General features: G+C 38.5%; 1 pseudogene; it reads left to right on the top strand.

The window, feature by feature from the left end:
• The first annotated feature begins 16,780 nt into the window (after positions 1-16,780).
• On the top strand, positions 16,781-17,885 carry LOC144227415 (histone acetyltransferase KAT7 pseudogene; annotated as a pseudogene).
• The last annotated feature ends 313 nt before the right edge of the window (positions 17,886-18,198 follow it).

Genomic DNA, 18,198 nt, shown 5'->3' with positions numbered 1-18,198 from the left:
TGATCAACATAGATGCAACTATCGGGGTGCCCAGGTGGCTCAGTGGGTTAAGTGTCTGGCTTCGGCTCAGATCATGATCTCACAGCTCATGAGTTTGAGCCCTGTGTGGAGCTCTGTGCTCCAGCTCAGAGCCTGGAGCCCACTTTGGATTCTGTGTCTCCCTCTCTCTCTCTGTCCTTCAAAAATAAATAAACATTTTTTAAAAACCGTAGATGCAAATATCATCAAAATACTATCAAACTAAATTCAAGAGCACGTTCAAAGGATCATATACTATGATCAAGTGAGATTCATCCCTGGAGTGCAAGAATGTTTGAACATATGCAAATCAAAAAATGTAATGAATACATTTACAGAATAAAGGAAAAAATCATATAATTATGTAAATCGATATAGAAGAACCATTTGACAGAATTCAACATGGTATCTTGATAAAAATTCTTAAGAAATTACATATAGAAGAAATTTTTCTCCACATAATAAAGGCCATGTATAACCAGCCCAACGCTAACATCATGCTTAATGGAGAGAGGTTAAAAGCCTTTCCTCTAAGGTCAGAAATAAGACAAGAATGCCCACTCCTACCATTTCTATTTAACATAATACTAAAACTTCTAGCTAGTGGGATACCTGGGTGGCTCAGTCAGTTAAGCATCCGACTTTGTCTCAGGTCACGATCCCATGGTTCATGGGTTCGAGCCCCACTCTCTCTCTCTCTCTGTCCCTCCCTGACTTGTACTCTCTCTCATAAAATAAATAAATACACTTTCAAAAAAATTAAAAAAACAAAACTCCTAGCCTCTCAAAATAATAGCAAAAACTAGGCAAAATAATAATAATAAATAAATGAAATAAAAGGTAACCAAACCAGAAAGGAAGAAGTAAAATCATATCTCTCTGCAAATGACATACTCCTATATATATAGAAAACCTGACGACTTCATCAAAAAACTGTTAGAACTAAAAACTGAATTTTAAAAAGTTGCAGGATACAAAATCAACATAAAAAATCAGTTACATAACAACAAACTAAACAAATTAAGACAGAAATTGTATATATAATAACATCAAAAACAATTAACATTTAGGAAGAAATTTAACCCAAGTGGTGAAAGACCTACACTGGAAATGTAAGAATTTGATGATAGAAATTGAAAAAGCAAAGACAAATAAATGGAAAGATATATTGTGTTCTTGGACAAGAAAAATTAATAGTTAGTGATCTCAAAATGGTCCGAATCCTATACTATCCCAAATGATCTACATGTTCAATCCACACTCTACCAAAATTCCAATGGTATTTTTCAAAGAAACAGAATAAACTGTCCTGAAATTTGTATAATACCAAAAAAAAAAAAAAACCCAAAATAAACAAATAGCTAAAGCAATCCTGAGAAAGAAGCAAAAACGTGGAGATATCACACTTCCTGATTTCTAGCTATAGTAGAAAACTATAGCTAAAAACAGTATGGTTGGTACTGGCATGAACATGGCAGGAACATGGACCAGTGGAACAGAATAGAGCCCAGATATGGTTAATTAATATTTGACAAGAGTGCCAAGAACACACAATGGGGTAAGGACAGTCTCCTCAATAAATGGCCTTAGAAAACTGAATATCCGCACACACAAGAGTGAAACTGGCCCCTGGTGTTACACACTCACAAAATTAGCTTGAAATAGATCAAAGACTTAAATGTAAGACCTAACACCGTATAACCCCTGAAAGACAACATAAGGAAAAAATGCTTGGCAATGGCCTTGGCAATGATTTTTTTTTTTTGAAAAAACACCAAAAGCAAAGGCAACAAAAGCCAAAATAAACAAGTGGGGCTACATCAAACTAAAGATCTTTGAATAGCAAAGAAAACAATAAAATGAAAAGGCAACCTACAGAATGAGAGAAAATATTCGCAAGACATATATCTGATCTGATAAAGGAATAATATTCAAAATATATAAAGAATGCATACAACTCAATATCAAAAAAAGCAAATTTAAAAATGGGCAAAGGATCTGAATAGACATTTTTCAAAAATCACATACAAATGGCCAGTAAGTATATGAAAGCTGTTCGACATCACTAATTATCAGGTAAATGCAAATCAAAACAACCATATCACCTCATAGTTGTTAGGATGGCTATTATTAAGAAGACAAACAATAACAAGTATTGGCAAGGATACAGAGAAAAGGGAATCCTTGTACTCTGTTGGTGCGGGTGCAAATTGGCACAGCCTTTATGGAAAACAGTATGGCAAAAATTAAATATTGAACTACGCTATGATCCAGCTATCCCACTCCTAAGTATATGTTCGTAAGAATTGAAACTAGTGTGTCAAGGAGATGTGAGCACACTCGTGTTTATTGCAGCATTATTTATAATTACCAGGGTATGTCCTTCATTGGATAAATGCACAAAGAAAAATATGGTATGCCTGCAATTAAATCTTATTTGACCGTGAAAAAGAAGAAAATCCTACCATTTGCGATGAATGGATAAATCTGGAAGGCATTAGTGCAAGAAGTGAAATAGGCCAGATAGAGAAAGATAAATAATGTCTAATATAACTTGTCATCACTCTTATGTGGAATTAAAACAAAAAAACCCAACAATTTTATAGAAACAGAGACTAGAATGATGGTTGCCAGGGGGCTGAAGGGAAGGCAAATTGGGTGCTACAACTCAAAGGGTACAAATTTTCAGTTATAAGTTCTGAAGTCTAATGTACAGTTGGTGACTCTAGTTAACAATTCAGCATTATATACTTGAAAGTTGCTAAGAATAGATCTTAAGCATTCTTACCACCCACACTTATAAGGGTTCATTATGTGTGGTGATGGATGTGGTAATTATCCTGATCTTGGTAATCATTCTACAATGTCTATGTATATCAAAACATCACATTGTACTCTTTAAATATATACAATTATACTTACCAATTATTTCTCAGTAATTTTTTTTTAGAAAAGGATCCAAATTGGAGACACAGCTGGGACCAGGAAAAGTAACTGAAAGTGATAATCAGTGAAGTTTTAAAAGGCATATTTTAGTATTTTAAGAGCTGTTGTGGGGCGCCTGGGTGGCTTAGTCGGTTAAACGCCCGACTTTCCCTTAGGTCATGATCTCGCGGTTCGTGGGTTCGAGCCCCGCGTTGGGCTATGTGCTGACTGCCAGCTCAGAGCCTGGAGCCTGTTTCAGATTCTGGTATTCCCTCTCTCTCTGCCCCTCCCCTGCTCACGCTGTCTCTCTCTCTCTCTCTCCTAGAAATAAATAAAACATTTAAAAAAAAAAAAAGGGGGGCTGTTGTAAGCCCAGGAAGGAAAATAAAACCTGTAAATTATATTTTGAATGCTATATGATAAAAAAATGAAAAAGTTACCATAGAAATTGACATATTAAGAGGGAAAGAGAAAAATGTTTTGAGGGACATTTGTTTAAAAGGCTNCTCTCTCTCCCCTAGAAATAAATAAAAATATTTAAAAATAAATAAATAAATAAAAGGCTGGATTGGAAGGAAGGAAGAGACATCTCCATTTAGAGCAAGAATTTACACAATAAACTGCAATGAAACAGCCACTGCAGGGTGGAATGGAAACCCTAGAGGGGCGCTTGGGTAGCTCAGTCAGTTAGGTGGACTCAGCTCCGGATTTGGGCCCAGGTCATCATCTCATGGTCATGAGGCTGAGACCCGCATCGGGCTCCACACTGGCTGTGAAGCCTGCTTAAGATTCTATCTTCTCCTCACCCTCTGGTCCCCCCACTTGCAGTCACTCCCTAAAATAAAAATAATTAATTAATTAATTTCAAAAAAGAAAGCATAGAGGCTTCTGAGGCTTCTCCTGGGACCACCAGCTCTTCTTTCTGTCAGATCCGCAAAATAAAGGCAGAAAGTAACAATCCCCTCCAGCTAAGAGCTCAGGAAACTAGTTTCCCAGGAGTCTGGAGCATGGAAAGAAATGACTGACAACCTAAGATTAATAACAATGGGTACAATTTAAGCTGGGAGACGTGTTTCTAACACCTGAACAAATGGCCAAATATGAACGTAGGCCGTCCTGAGAAGTCCATACTGCCCATATTCCTATTCTTTCTTCCTGAATGGCGTTCTTCTTTTGCTCCCCTAACTCCCCCCAAATTTAATACTTGCTCCAATTTTTTTTTTAAATATTTTTATTTATTTCTAGGAGAGAGAGAGACAGCGTGAGCAGGGGAGGGTCAGAGAGAGAGGGAGTCACAGACTGAAACAGGCTCCAGGCTCCGAGCCGGCAGTCAGCACAGAGCCTGATGCGGGGCTCGAACCCACGATCCGCGGGATCATGACCTAAGCGAAAGTCGGACGCTTAACCGACTAAGCCACCCAGGCGCCCCAACTTGCTCCAATTTTTAATCTCCCAGAAGGCTGAGTGCTTTAACCCTCCTAATTGCTCAAAGGCTCAGTTATTTCTCTAGTTCCATCTTTTTCTAACCTAGTATCATGCTCTGATCTCTGTTACAGCACTGGAATTATCCAGTCGTATAATTCTTTCACTTGTTTGTTTGCTTTATAGAACATCACTCCTGGAATCAACATCATTTCCTAACCCTCCATTCTTGGTTTTACTTCCACCCTCCTACTGAAATGAAAAGGAAAATCAGTTCTCACTTCCACTCTGAGATTATTTTTCTAGAAACACTGTGTGCACCCAGTTAGTGAGGCATACCAGGAACCTCTTATGTCTGTTTCTCTGACGTTTTTATCCAGGAACCCTAGATTTGTTCAGAAAAATTAGACCTTAGACATCCTATTCTTAAAGGAAACTTCAGATATAAAATTCACCACAAATAAAGTGAGGGCTAATGCCCCCCCCACCTTCTAAAATTTAAAAGCATTTTCTTTATATTCAGAAAGAAATGTAAGCATAAGAGCATTTAAAAATAAAAGAATGTTAGGGACTTCTCCAAATATGTTAAAATCACATGGTGTTTCCCATTAAGTTTCTCTATTCAATTATCATGTTAGATCTTGCAGAAGGTAAGCATGTGTATAACAAAAAGGTAATTCATTTATAACTTCCATGTGTGAATAAACATTCACATCTATCGCTATTTTTATTATTTTCTTCATGATAAATTTCCATCGGAAGTTGTGCCATAAAGTAAATGCATTAGGAGGAAACATAAGCCATCTCACTCTAGGAAGGAAGGTAAGCAACAGTTCAATTTCACAGATATGAGTTCGAGTTTGAGGGAGGAAATAATAAACAGCATGGGATCCATGAATATTTCATAGTGTGGGATATTCTTGCAAAAACAGAGTCTTAAAGTTTCAAGAACCTGAGAAGATTGTTCATTAGTATTCATGAGTCAAGGTTAGGATGAAGCCCATGTTGGAAAAATATTTCATGATTTTCTTGGCTAAAGACCAGTAGAATTACCAAAACAAGTAATTACACAAGAGTTTTGGAATGTCAGAAGCAGGTTCCCTGTCTACAATATCAATGACTTGGTGAAGCCCTTTCTATTACCCCAAATCATTGATTGAAGCACATTCTCAAGGGAGTAGTATTGAATATACAGAAACTTGAATATGATTTTTTTATTGATGGGACTTCTCAAATGGAAGAAGAGTCACTGATAAAATGAAAACTCAGAAACAAGCTAGAAATAGTACAAATTCCTTAAGGGTTCAGCGAACTCAACAGCTATTCAGGAGAAAAGAAGAGCAGATTCTGCAACGTCACCATCAGGTTTCAGTTCCCTTTGGTAACAGATAATGCCACAAACTAAAGGCTTGAGACTAATTTAAGGTTGAAACAAAAGAGCAAAGACATCTCTCCAAGTCATGTAAGTAATAAACCAACTAACACTCCCATTTTGCAACTTGCTCATATATTCTTCATGCTCTTTTATTTTTTTCTTTTGTGAGTATAGTTGACACACAACGTTACATTAGTTCAGGTATAGATTTGCCCTCTGGGTACTGAAGGGAGGGGAAAAACTAAAAACAGGGGGGATGCCAAAGTGAAAATAAATTAAAATAAATAACAGGGGCACTTGGGTGGCCCAGTCGGTGAAGCATCCAACTCTTGATATCGGCTCAGGTCATGATCTCATGGTTTGTGAGTTTGAGCCCTGCATCGGGCTCTGCACTGACAGAGTGAAGCCTGCTTGGGATTCTCTGTCCCCTCTCTCTCTGCCCCTATTCCTCTCTCTCTCTCTCTTTCTCAATAAATAAATAAATAAACTTAAAAATAAAATAAATAACAATGTAAAAACATGGACAAGGTGCCAAATTAATATAAAGCAAGAGCAGATTTGGCCTCAGGTCACAAATAGAGACAGCCAAGGATCTTTTGACTCACCAGGTACAAGTACAAAACCAAAAGATCGGGAGAGAAAATCCTGGGTAGACTGGCAAGTGTGGAGGGAAAATGTATACCTTGTTCAAACAGTGAATAGTGTTCCTTGTGACTTGACCTCCTTAAAAGGGTAGGAGTTCTTTCCTAGCGTATACCTCTGCCGTTCCTCTGGCGTAATCCATGAATCAATAAACTAAATTACCCAAAGCTTCTGTTCTCAGAAAACATCTCTGAATCCCTCAATAAAGATATGTGCCTGCTAATTAGAGGAAAGAGTAAATTTTCTTGCTCACGAATTTGAACTCACAGTAACAAGTCTGGAACTAACCGTATCTAGAAAATCTTCTAGTATCGTAAGATAGACATTAAGAAGTATGCAGAAAGCATATTTCAACAGAAAATGCTGTTCAAATACTCGGTTGTACAATAAATATTAAATGTCCTTTTTAAATCGATTTATGTTTGCTGTTTATCCACATCCCTTTGGACTGGACTGGAAGAAATGTGACCTTGGTTATGTTGAGGTTCTTCCCTACTGCAGAAGACCTATCAAGTCTCCTCTAGGGGGTCAGTGCCAAGATATTGAAGAAGTTCCAAATGAGTCTCCTCAAAATGGGACTTGTTAATAGTAATACTGGTCCATCAATAAGAGCTCACTATAGCTCAAGATAACCACCGTAATTGAAGAGTCTTTTTCCTGGCCACAAAATCCATAGGTCAGTTTTCAGACCTGGCCATAAGTCATCACGAAGACTTTACCTGGCAGGTCTCCTGAGAGAAAGCTGCTCTTGCCACAGCAGACTTGGTGCACATCCAGGGTATTACAGTCTCTAAGGACAGTTGCAGTGAAGGACACAGTCCCCTCAAGTTGGCCATGCTCTTATGCTTATTTGCATTCCTAGCCTGAAGGCCTCCATTCCTAGGTCTCTCTAGCCAGGGCCTTCATCCAAGGTCTTCTTCAGGCATCTCTGCCAGGCCATCCCCATCGGGAGAGGAGTATACCTTGAAGATACTTTTCCCCACCCTGACTCAGGCGCCATTATTTCCCACTACTAGCCTTTCTCCCTCAAATTCTCCTTAGCCCCAGGGTCCATAAAACTATAGGAGCCTTTTGTTCTGGGCTCACTCAACAGTAGGATGGCTCCTGCATCCGTGCTGATCCACCCGATCCTCAACCAGTATGCTGGCACATGAGGGAAAAGGGAACAGGGGTATTCAGCATTTACTCTGATTCACCCTCTTGTTTGTACCACCACAGCAAGTGATTAAAGCTTCACTGGGCTCCTGGGTGGCTCAGTTGGTTAAGCATCTGACTTTGGTTCAGGTCATGATCTCACGGTTTGTGGGTTCAAGCCCCGTGTCAAGCTCTGTGCTGACAGCTAGCCTGGAGCCTGTCTTCAGATTCTGTATCTCCCTCTCTCTCTGACTCTCCCCTGCTCACGCTGTCTCTCTCTCTCAAATAAATTAAAAAATGTTAAAAAAAAAAAAAACAAAAAAGCTTTGCTGTTACTCTTATTCTGACTCGTTGTTTTAATCAGCTATTCCAACACCTGGCAGCTTAGGTCTCTTGTCAGCCCTGCTGAGCCCTTGACAACACACAAGCCAAAGTTCAGAGGAAGTACATTCGTTCCCTAATGTTGCTGTAACAAATGATCATGAACTCTGTGACTTAAAACAACATAAATGTTTATTTTATAGCTCTAAAGATCATAAGTTTAGAATGAGTTGGCAGAGCTGTATTCTTCTGAGGGCTCTAGAGGTGAATCCATCTCCTTGCCTTTTCCACCTTCTAGAAACCACCTACATTCCTTGATCCATGGTCCCTACCTCCATCTTCAAATCCAATAGTGTAGTATTTTCACATCCTCTGTCTCTCTCTCTCTCTCTCTCTGACTCTGACCCCTATTTTTTTCATCATATCTTCTTCCCTGATACTGATCCCTCTACTTTTCTACTTTGAGTCCATTAGACCCACCCAGAGAATCCAGGATAATCTCTCTGTCTCAAAATCCTTAATTTATTAATGTCTGCAAAACCCCTTGCCCTATAGAACTGTAACATATTCACAGGTTTTTAGGTTCAGGATGTGAACATCTTTGGGGCCCATTATTCAGCCCACTACAGAAAGGTTCAAAATATCTTCTTGTCCCAGTAAAATATTAGATATCTAGACTTCCATATCCAGTCACTTGCAGAGTTGATAAACTAGACCAACTCTTTTGTGGAAGACAACTACTAAAAGCCAAATGAAGTATTTTTAATGTCTTAAAACATCAATGGATTTGTCAATATTAATTGACCATATCATTGTGGGTTCATTTCTGGGTTTTCTATTCTGTTTCATGGATCTATGTCTATTTTTGTGCCAGCACCATACTGCTTTGATCACTACAGCTTTGTAATGTAACTTGAAGTCTGAATTGTAATGCCTATAGCTTTGTTTTGCTATTTCAAGGTTGCTTTGGCTATTCAGGGTCTTTTGTGGTTCCATACAAATCAGAATTGTTTGTTCCAGCTCTGTGAAAAATGCTGTTGGTATTCTGATAGAGATTGCATTAATTGTGTAGATTGCTTTGGGTAGTATAGACATTTTAATAATGTTTGTTCTTCCAATCCATGAGCATAGAACGTCTTTCCATTTCTTCAAGTCATCTTCAATTTCTTTCATCAGTGCTTTATAGTTTTCAGAGTACAGGTCTTTCACCTCTTTGTTAGGTTTATTCCTAGTTATTGTTTTTGGTGCAACTGTAAATGGGATTTATTCCTTAATTTCTCTTTCTGGCGCTTCATTATTGGTGTATAGAAATGCAGCAGATTTCTGTATGTTGATCTTATATCCTACAATTTTCCTGAATTCATGTATCAGTTCTAGTAATTTTTTGGTGGAGTTTTTTGGGTTTTCCACACAGAGTATCATGTCATCTACAGCTAATGAAAGTTTGACTTCTTCCTTGTTGATTTGGATGCCTTTTATTTCTTCTTGTTGTCTGACTGCAGGGCTAGGTCTTCCAGTACTATGTTAAATAACAGTGGTGAGCGTAGACGTCCCTGTCTTGTTCCTGATCTTAGGGGGGAAGCTCTGTTTTTCAACATTGAGTATAATGCTAGCAGTGGGTTTTTCATATATGGCCTTTATTATGTCGAGGTATGTTCCCTCTAAAACTACTTTGTTGAGGGCTTTTTTCATGAATGGATGTTGTACTTTGTCAAATGCTTTTCTTACATCTATTGAAATGATCATATGGCTCTTATCCTTTCTTTCATTAATGTGGTATATCACATTGATTGATTTGTGAGCACTGAACCACACTTGCAACCCAGGAATAAATCCCACTTGATTATGGTGACCGGTTTTTTAAAATGTATTGTTAGATTTTGTTTGCTAGTATCTTTTTGAGAATCTTGCATCTGTATTCATCAGGGATATTGGCCTCTAGTTCTCCCTTTTAGTGGAGTCTTGAGTTGGGTAATGCTGGCCTCTTAGAATGAATTTGGAAGTTTTCCTTTCTTTTCTATTTTTATGAATCATTTGAGAAGAATAGGTATTAACTCTTCTTTAAATGTTTGGTAGAATTCACACACAAAAACGAAACTGGACCACTTTCTTACACCATACACAAAATAAATTCAAAATAGACTAAAGACTTAAATGTGAGATAGGAAACCATAAAAATTCTAGAGGAGAACATAGGCAGTAACCTGTTTGACATCCACCTAGCAACTTCTTTCTAGATATATTTCCTGGGGTAAGAGAAACAAAAGCAAAAATAAACCATTGGACTTCAGCAAGATAAAAGCTTCTACAGTGCAAAGGAAACATTCAACAAAACTAAAAGGCAAACTATGATATGGGAGAAGATATTTGTAAATTACAAAGGGTTAGTATCCAAAATGAATAAAGAACTTATAAAACTCAACACCCAAAAAACAAATAACCCAATTTAAAAATGGGCAGAAGACATGAATAGACATTTTTCTAAAGAGGACGTCCAGATGGCTAACAGACACATGAAAAGATGCTCAATATCATTCATTGTCAGGGAAATACAAATCAAAACTACAATGAGTTATCACATCACACCTGTCAGAATGGCTAAAATAAAAAACACAAGGTGGTGTGCCTTGATGGCTCAGTCAGTTAAGGTCCAACTCTTGATTTCAGCTCTGGTCATGATCTCACGGTTCATGAGATTGAGCCCCGAGTCAGGATCTCATGGTTCATGAGATTGAGCCCCGAGTCAGGCTCTGTGCTGGACATGGAGCCTGCTTGAGATTTTCTCTTTCCCTCTCCCTTTGTCCATTCTCTGCTTGTACTCTCAAAGAAAAGAAAAGAAAAGAAAAGAAAAGAAAAGAAAAGAAAAGAAAAGAAAAGAAAAGAAAAGAAAAGAAAAGACAAGAAAAGAAAAGAAAAGAAGAAAGAAATATCAGATGTAGGCAAGGAAGTAGAGAAAGGAGACCTCTCTTACACTGTTGGTAGGGATGCAACTGATGCAGCCACTGTGGAAAACAGTATGGAGGTTCCTCAAAAAGCTAACAATAGAACTACACTATGATCCAGTAATTGTGCTACTAGATATTTACCCAAAGAATACAAAAATACTAATTCAAAGGGATACATCTAAAAAACACACACACACACAAAAACCCACAAAGAGATACATCTATCCCAATGTTTATGGCAACACTATCTACAATAGCCAAATTATGGAAATAGCCAAAGTGCCCATTGATTGATAAATGGATAAAGAAGATGTGGTACACATATACAACAGAGTATTATTCAGCCATAAAAAAAGAATGAAACCTTGCCATTTGCAACAACACAGAAGGAGCTAGAGAGTATATGCTAAGAAAAATAAGTCAGTTAGAGAAAGACGAATACAACATGATTTCATTCATATGTGGAATTTAAGAAACAAATGAGCAAGGAGAAAAAAGAGAGAGAGACAAACCAAGAAACAGGTTCTGAACTACAGAGTACAAATTAATGGTTCTCAGAAGGGAGGTGGTTGGGGGGGGGGAAGGTTAAATAGGTGACAAGGAGTAGAGACTGTACTTGTTATGATGAACACCAGGTATTGTGAGAAGTGTTGAATATTGTACACCTGAAACTAACATTACACTGTATATTAACTAACTGGAATTTAAATAAAAACTTTAAAAAATCAATGGCTAACAAGCATATGAAAAAATGCTCAACACTAATCATTAGGAAAATGGAAACGGAACATGGAAAGAAAGGAAAAAGGAAGAAAGGAAGGAAGATAGGTAGGAAATTGTGTTGGTAAGGATGTAGAGAAATTAGAACCTTTGACTATGATTGTTAGGGATATAAAATGGTGCAACCACCATAGAAAACAGTACAGCAAGTTCCTTAAAGACTTAAAAAATGGAGTTACCATATAATTTGGAAATTCCATTCCTGGGTATATACCCCAAATAATTAAAATCAGGGTCTTTAAGAGGTATTTATATACCTATGTACATTGCAGCATTCGTCACAATAGCTAAAACATAGAAGTAACTCAAGTGTCCATTAATGGATAAATGGATAAACAAACTCTGGCATATACATACAATGGAATATTATTAGGTCTTAAAGAGGAAGGAAATCCTGCCCCATGCTACAACATGGAGGAACCTTGAGGACATCATGCTAAGGGAAATAAGCCAGTCATTAAAGAGAAATGCCGTATGACTCCATTTATATGAGGTACCTAGAGTAGTTGAAGGCATTAGTAGAGACAGAAGATAGAATGGTGGTTGTCAGAGATTAAGAAGAGAGGAAAATGGACAGTTGTTTAATGGATGGGTTTAGTTTTGCCACATAAAGAGTTCTGGATGTTGGTTGCACAACAATGTGAATGTACTAAAACTGCTGAATTGTATACTTAAAATAGTTAATTTGACAAATTCTATGGTTTGTGTATTTTACCACAACTAAAAATTATTTTAAAAATTTTTTTAAATTTTTAAACATTTAAGTGTCACTGGTATAATATGGTATCTACTTGGGCAAGTGTGAAATTACTTGGCCGAAGTCAGATTTGCTAGAAGTACAGAGGCTAAATGCAGAATTGGGGGGCCAATTTTTCCCCCCATGGAGCATTTGCCTATATCAAAAAAGCTACTGAGATTTTGGGTTGTATATTAAACAGTTTTTCACAAACAGGAGAAGCAAAATCAATATCTAGGTACTATTTCTAGATACTATATACAGTATCTAGTATCTCTCAGCTGTCTATTTTTTCTACACATATCTTAAGCTAAAGACAATTCTGGACAATTATTTCTCAAATAAAAGCTCTGGCATATAAACATGCATAATGAGGGGCACCTGGGTGGCTCAGTCATTTGAGCATCCAACTCTTGATTTCCGCTCAGGTCATGATCTCACAGCTGGTAGGATCGAGCCCTGCATTGGGCTCCACACTGACAGCATAGAGCCTGCTTGGGATTCTCTCTCTCTCTCCCCTTCTCTCTCTCTCTCTCTGCCTTCTGCCTCTCTATCTCTCAAGATAAATAAACATTTCTAAAAAGTGATGCCATAATGATAAAAGGTTTAATTTGCCAAGTAAAATAATAACTCTAACTTGTATTAACTATACATGGCTACAATATACAGGTATCTCTTCTTATATAAAGTTCCGATACCCAAATATTTACTAAAGCATCCTACAAAATTCTTATCCAAAATTTCTATTCAAAAGGAAAAATCTTGCTGGAATCTGCAAGCATCATTGCAAAAACTATTCATGTTGCTCATCAACCCTGGTGAAATATACCGTGTACTAAGAGTACTAAACGTACTAACTTTCCAGTGCTTTCTCCAATTGTTTAGGTCTTTATAAATTTTCTTCTTCTAGATACCTTGTCTAATTAATCCAGGCTCGATTTAGATGGATGAATTTTTTTCTTATATTGTACTATTTCCATTGCAATGAAAAAGGATACTATATTTCCTATTGTGCAACATTTGCATATAAATGTATCAACTAATAAGTTTAATATGTACTAAAAGATTAGGTATTTTTTTATTAGTGTGATATATAAGACAGAAATCCTTTGTGCACTGTGATATAGTAATTGATAATAATAAATAAGGCCTACGTCCTTCATTCCTGACTCACAGCTCCCCCAAGCCTTGTAATTTCCTGATTAGAACATTAAAAGCATTAGGGCACCTGGGTGGCTCAGTTAAGTGGCTGACTCTTGACCTTGGCTCAGGTCATGATCCCAGGGTCGTGGGATGGAGCCCCGAGGTTCTGCTGACAGGGTGGAGCCCGCTTGGGATTCTCTCTCTCTCCTACTCTCTCTGCCCTTCCCCACTCGCATGCAAATGTACTCTCTTTCTCTCAAAATAAATTATTTTAAAAAAAGAACAATAAGAGAAGCTTTACTTGTGATGAGCACTGGGTGTTACATGTAAATGGTGAATCACTAAATTCTATTCTGGGGACCAATATTAAACTATATGTTAACTACACTGTAAAAAAAATGATACAAAATAAAGATATAATGGGGCACCTGGGTGGCTCAGTCGGTTAAGCTTCCGACTTCGGTTCAGGTCATGATCTCATGGTTCGTGGGTTCAAGACCCGCATCGGGTTCTGTGCTGACACCTCAAAGCCTGGAGCCTGTTTCGGATTCTGGGTCTCCCTCTCTCTCTACCCCTCCCCCACTCATGCTTTGTCTCTTTCTGTCTCAAAAGTAAATTTAAAAAAAATTTTTTTAAAGATAAAAAAAATTTCCTACAAGTTGTCTAGTAGAAATGACAAACAAATAATCCTAATGCAAGCACATATGCCATATAAAAAAAGGAGGAACAGAATACTATACGCACATAAAAAACACAATGACCAGTCCTACTTAGGAAAAATTTCAGCAGAGATGATATTTGAGCTGAGGATTTCCTTTAGCATGAAGTCTATCATACAAGGCAAGGAATGAGCACTTATAGGAAACTTTGCCCCGCTGATTTCCTTAAGAGGAAATTTTATAAAGGAAAATGTAAATTTGATAAAAGAAAAACAGTAATTTAATAATAAACAGTCATTGCATTCAGAGGAACTTCTTTAGTATGAGGGTTTTTTTTTTCAAATAGTTTATTGTCAAGTTGGTTTCCATATAACACCCGGTGCTCATCCCCACACGTGCCCTCTTCCATGCCCATCTCCCCCCTCCCCCCCACACCTATGAGTCCTGAGTTTGTTCTCAGCATTCAAGAGTCTCTCATGGTTTGCGTCTCTCCCTTTCCCCCACCATTTCTCCCCTTCTTCTCCCCCATGGTCCTCCGTTAAGTTCCTCCTAATCCTCCTATATGTGCAAACATATGATATTTGTCCTTCTCTGCCTGACTTATTTCGCTCACCATAACACCCTCAAGGTCCATCCATGTTGCTACACATGGCCAGATTTCATTCTTTCTCATTGCCATATAGTATTCCATTGGATAGATAAACCACATCTTCTTGATCCATTCATCCGTTGATGGACACTTAGGCTCTTTCCATGCTTTAGCTATTGTTGAGAGTGCTGCTGTTGAGNTTCCTTAAAGATTTTGGATATTAACCCTTTATCTTATATGTCCTTTGCAACTATCTTTTCCCATTCCGTTGGTTGCCTATTAGTTTTGTGGGTTGTTTCCTTTTTAGCATGAGTTATCTAATGTTGAATAATTTTCTAAGCTTTTGGTACAAACTCATCATCACCCTGAATAACTATTTTGGAAAGAAATAGACATTTCTAAAAGGAACATGAAAATTAGAGATGCATGTTTCAACATTTGCCTCCTCTAAAGCCAAACGAATCTTTAACTTTACCTGTCTTTTGTATCACTGAGATACTGAGAAGTTTACTTTCAATACCAATATCTCAATATCATATAAATCACCAAAACTGTTTTTAAAAGAGCTCAAGGTAGAGGCGCCTGGGTGGCTCAGTTGGTTGAGTGTCAGACTCCGGCTCAGGTCATGATCTCATGATTTGTGAGTTTGAGTCCCATGTTGGGATCTGTGCTGACAGCTCAGAGCCTGGAGCTGCTTCGGATTCTGTGTCTCCCTCTCTCTCTGCCCCTCCTCCACTCACAGTCTGTCTCTCTCTCAAAAATAAATATTTAAAAAAATAAATAAATAGTAGAGTTCAAGGTAGAGTTTACAAAATCACCAACTTCTTGAACTAGAAGTGGTCCTCCATCTGATAAGGACAACCAAGTTCAAATATTACCACCTGCACCCAGATCTTCCTTCACTTCCTTCTTGGCTGTTTATCCCTACTTCCTCTGACCTATTATCATCGATAATTACTTTGCAGTACAGTTTGGATTGGAAAACATTGATCTAATCTAACTGCTCCATTTTTCAGAGGTTTCAATTTCAGAAATTCAAATTGAGGGGCACCTGGGTGGCTCAGTCGGTTGAGCTTCGGACTTCAGCCCAGGTCATGATCTCATAGTTCGTGGGTTCAAGCCTCGCATTGGGCTGTGTGCTGACAGCTCAGACTCTGGAGCCTGTTTCAGATTCTGTGTCTCCCTCTTTCTCTGCCCCTCCCCCACTCGTGCTCTGTCTCTCTCTGTCTTGAAAATAAAGTATAAAAATGTTTTTTTTTTAAAGATTTAGAAAAAAAGAAATTTAAATTGAGGGGCTTTATGTGACCCAAATCTACTTGCTTCCAAAGTCAAGTCAAAGGCAAAGATAATGAAAACTGGGAAAAATATCTCACACTGAGATCAGCTCAAAGTGCAGTGGGGTATTTAGTTGGGGGTTTCAAGTAGTGAAATCTTTCTTCGGGAAGCAACTTGAACTCGAATGAATGTCTGAATGTTTCAGGAAGGTGTTTTCAGCTCAACTTTAGAAATAGCTAAAAGTGCTTTCTAACAAACCTACATTTTCTGTTATTCATAACAAACCCCTTTCAACCACATCTGAATTCATGTAAGTGAGATGATTTTTGGAAAGCCCCTTGATAAGCTAAGGATAGAGGCTGGTTGCCAGTGATTAGAGGGTTGGAACTTCAGCACCCCACATCACCTCCTGGGAGAGGAGACGGGATGGAGGTTTAATTAATTATCATTAGGCAATGATGTAATCAATCATGCTTACATAATGAAGCCTCTGTAAAAACTCAAAAGCACAGGGTTTGAAGAGCTTCTTCTTGATGTTCTTGTTTTATTTTGTGCGCGTGAACAAGAACACATCCAAATGCCAACAGGTTGGTGTCTCTCAAACTTCGTGCTCAGGGCCCCCCAGACATCATTCTATGTATTTTGTCATCTGGCTGTTCACTCACCTCCTTTAATATACTTTGCAAGAAACCAGTAATCAGTAAGTAAAGTGCTTGTCCGAGTTGTATGAGCTGCTAGCAAATTAATCAAACCAACGTTGACTAATAAAAATTAACGAGATAGCTGTCCTGTGAAAGGACATTTGTAATCACTGCCATGGAACACAGACAGACCTATGGGAACACTCGAGAAACTCTCTTGGAAAACCTGAATGGTCAGTTTGACTTAGATCTTTTCCATAGAGCATGAGCCCAGGCTTCAGAGGATCTGGACAAGTTAAGGCTGTAAAACCAAATCACAGAGGCGAGCAACATGATTAAAACTATTGCTTTTGGTGGTTATGAGCTCAGTACTTGGTACTGCTCTTCCTATCCCGAAGAATATGTGCGACTGGGACATCTCGACGTATGTGAATTCTGTTGACAGTACCTAAAGGGTCAAATGATACTCAGCCAACGCATGGCTAAAAATGTGTATGGAAACACCCACCCAGTGATGAGATACATCAGAAGGGCTCAGTCTTCACGTTTGAAGTAGACAGCAGGAAAACCAAAGCCTACTGCCCAAACCTATGCCTGTTGGCCAAGCTTTTTCTGGACCACAAGGCATTATATTATGATGTGGAACCCTTTCTGTTCTATGTTATGACAGAAGTGGACAACACCGGCTGTCACCTGATTGGATATTTTTCCAAGGAAAAGACTCCATTCCTCAACTACAATGTATCCTGTATCCTTATCGTGTCTCAGTACAGGAGACGGGTCTATGGCAAGATTCTCATTAATTTCCGTTATTTGCTTTCCAAAGTGGAAGACAAAGTTGGCTCCCCGGAACGTCCACTCTCCAATCTGAGGTTCATAAGCTACGGCAGTTACTGGGAAGAAGTGTGTCTCCACCACCTGCATTAGTTCCAAGGCAAAGAGATTTCTATCAAAGAAGTTCGCCAGGAGACAGTTGTGAATCCTGTGCACATTGTCAGCACTCTCCAAACCCTCAGATGATCAACTATTGGAAAGGAAAACACCTAGTTTTATAGAAACAGGACCTGGCAGATGAGTGGAGAGCTAAAGAGGCCAAAAGATCCAACTCCAGTAAAACCACAGATCCAAGCTTTTTGCAATGTACCCCTCTGGAGCCAATGAACCCCAGCGGTAGGAATCTCTACTCCAGGGATCCATCTGTCATTTCTGTAGCTCTTGTGATTGGTCAATACAGTATTTTGGGGGGAAGACCAACCTCCTCAGAACTGTCTTGGCTTTGACCCTGGTGGTATACTACAGACGCTGGTTCTGGGGAACTGTGATTTTGGCCTCAGTGAAGTTGCCTGGGTGGGATCCCTACTAGACTTAAGTGCAGATCCCTCATAGCACTGACCCATGGTGTTATGTTTGGTGCTGTACCTGTCCAGTCAACGGTTCTTCTCACACCTCCCAGCCTCATGAGTTTGTGTCATGTCTTCTAAACTTTGAAACAGTGCTTCTTGCTTCCTGGTCACCAAATAATGGCTTCCAAATAATGGCTGCCGCCACAAGGACCTTTCCAATTACTCTTTAAATGTGTTTACTTTTTTTTTT

The sequence above is a fragment of the Crocuta crocuta genome, unplaced genomic scaffold, assembly GCF_008692635.1.
Source record: "Crocuta crocuta isolate KB4526 unplaced genomic scaffold, BGI_CrCroc_1.0 scaffold72, whole genome shotgun sequence".
NCBI lineage: Eukaryota > Metazoa > Chordata > Mammalia > Carnivora > Hyaenidae > Crocuta > Crocuta crocuta.
Note: the sequence above shows the minus strand (reverse complement) of the source record. Positions and strands in the feature narration are given on the sequence as shown.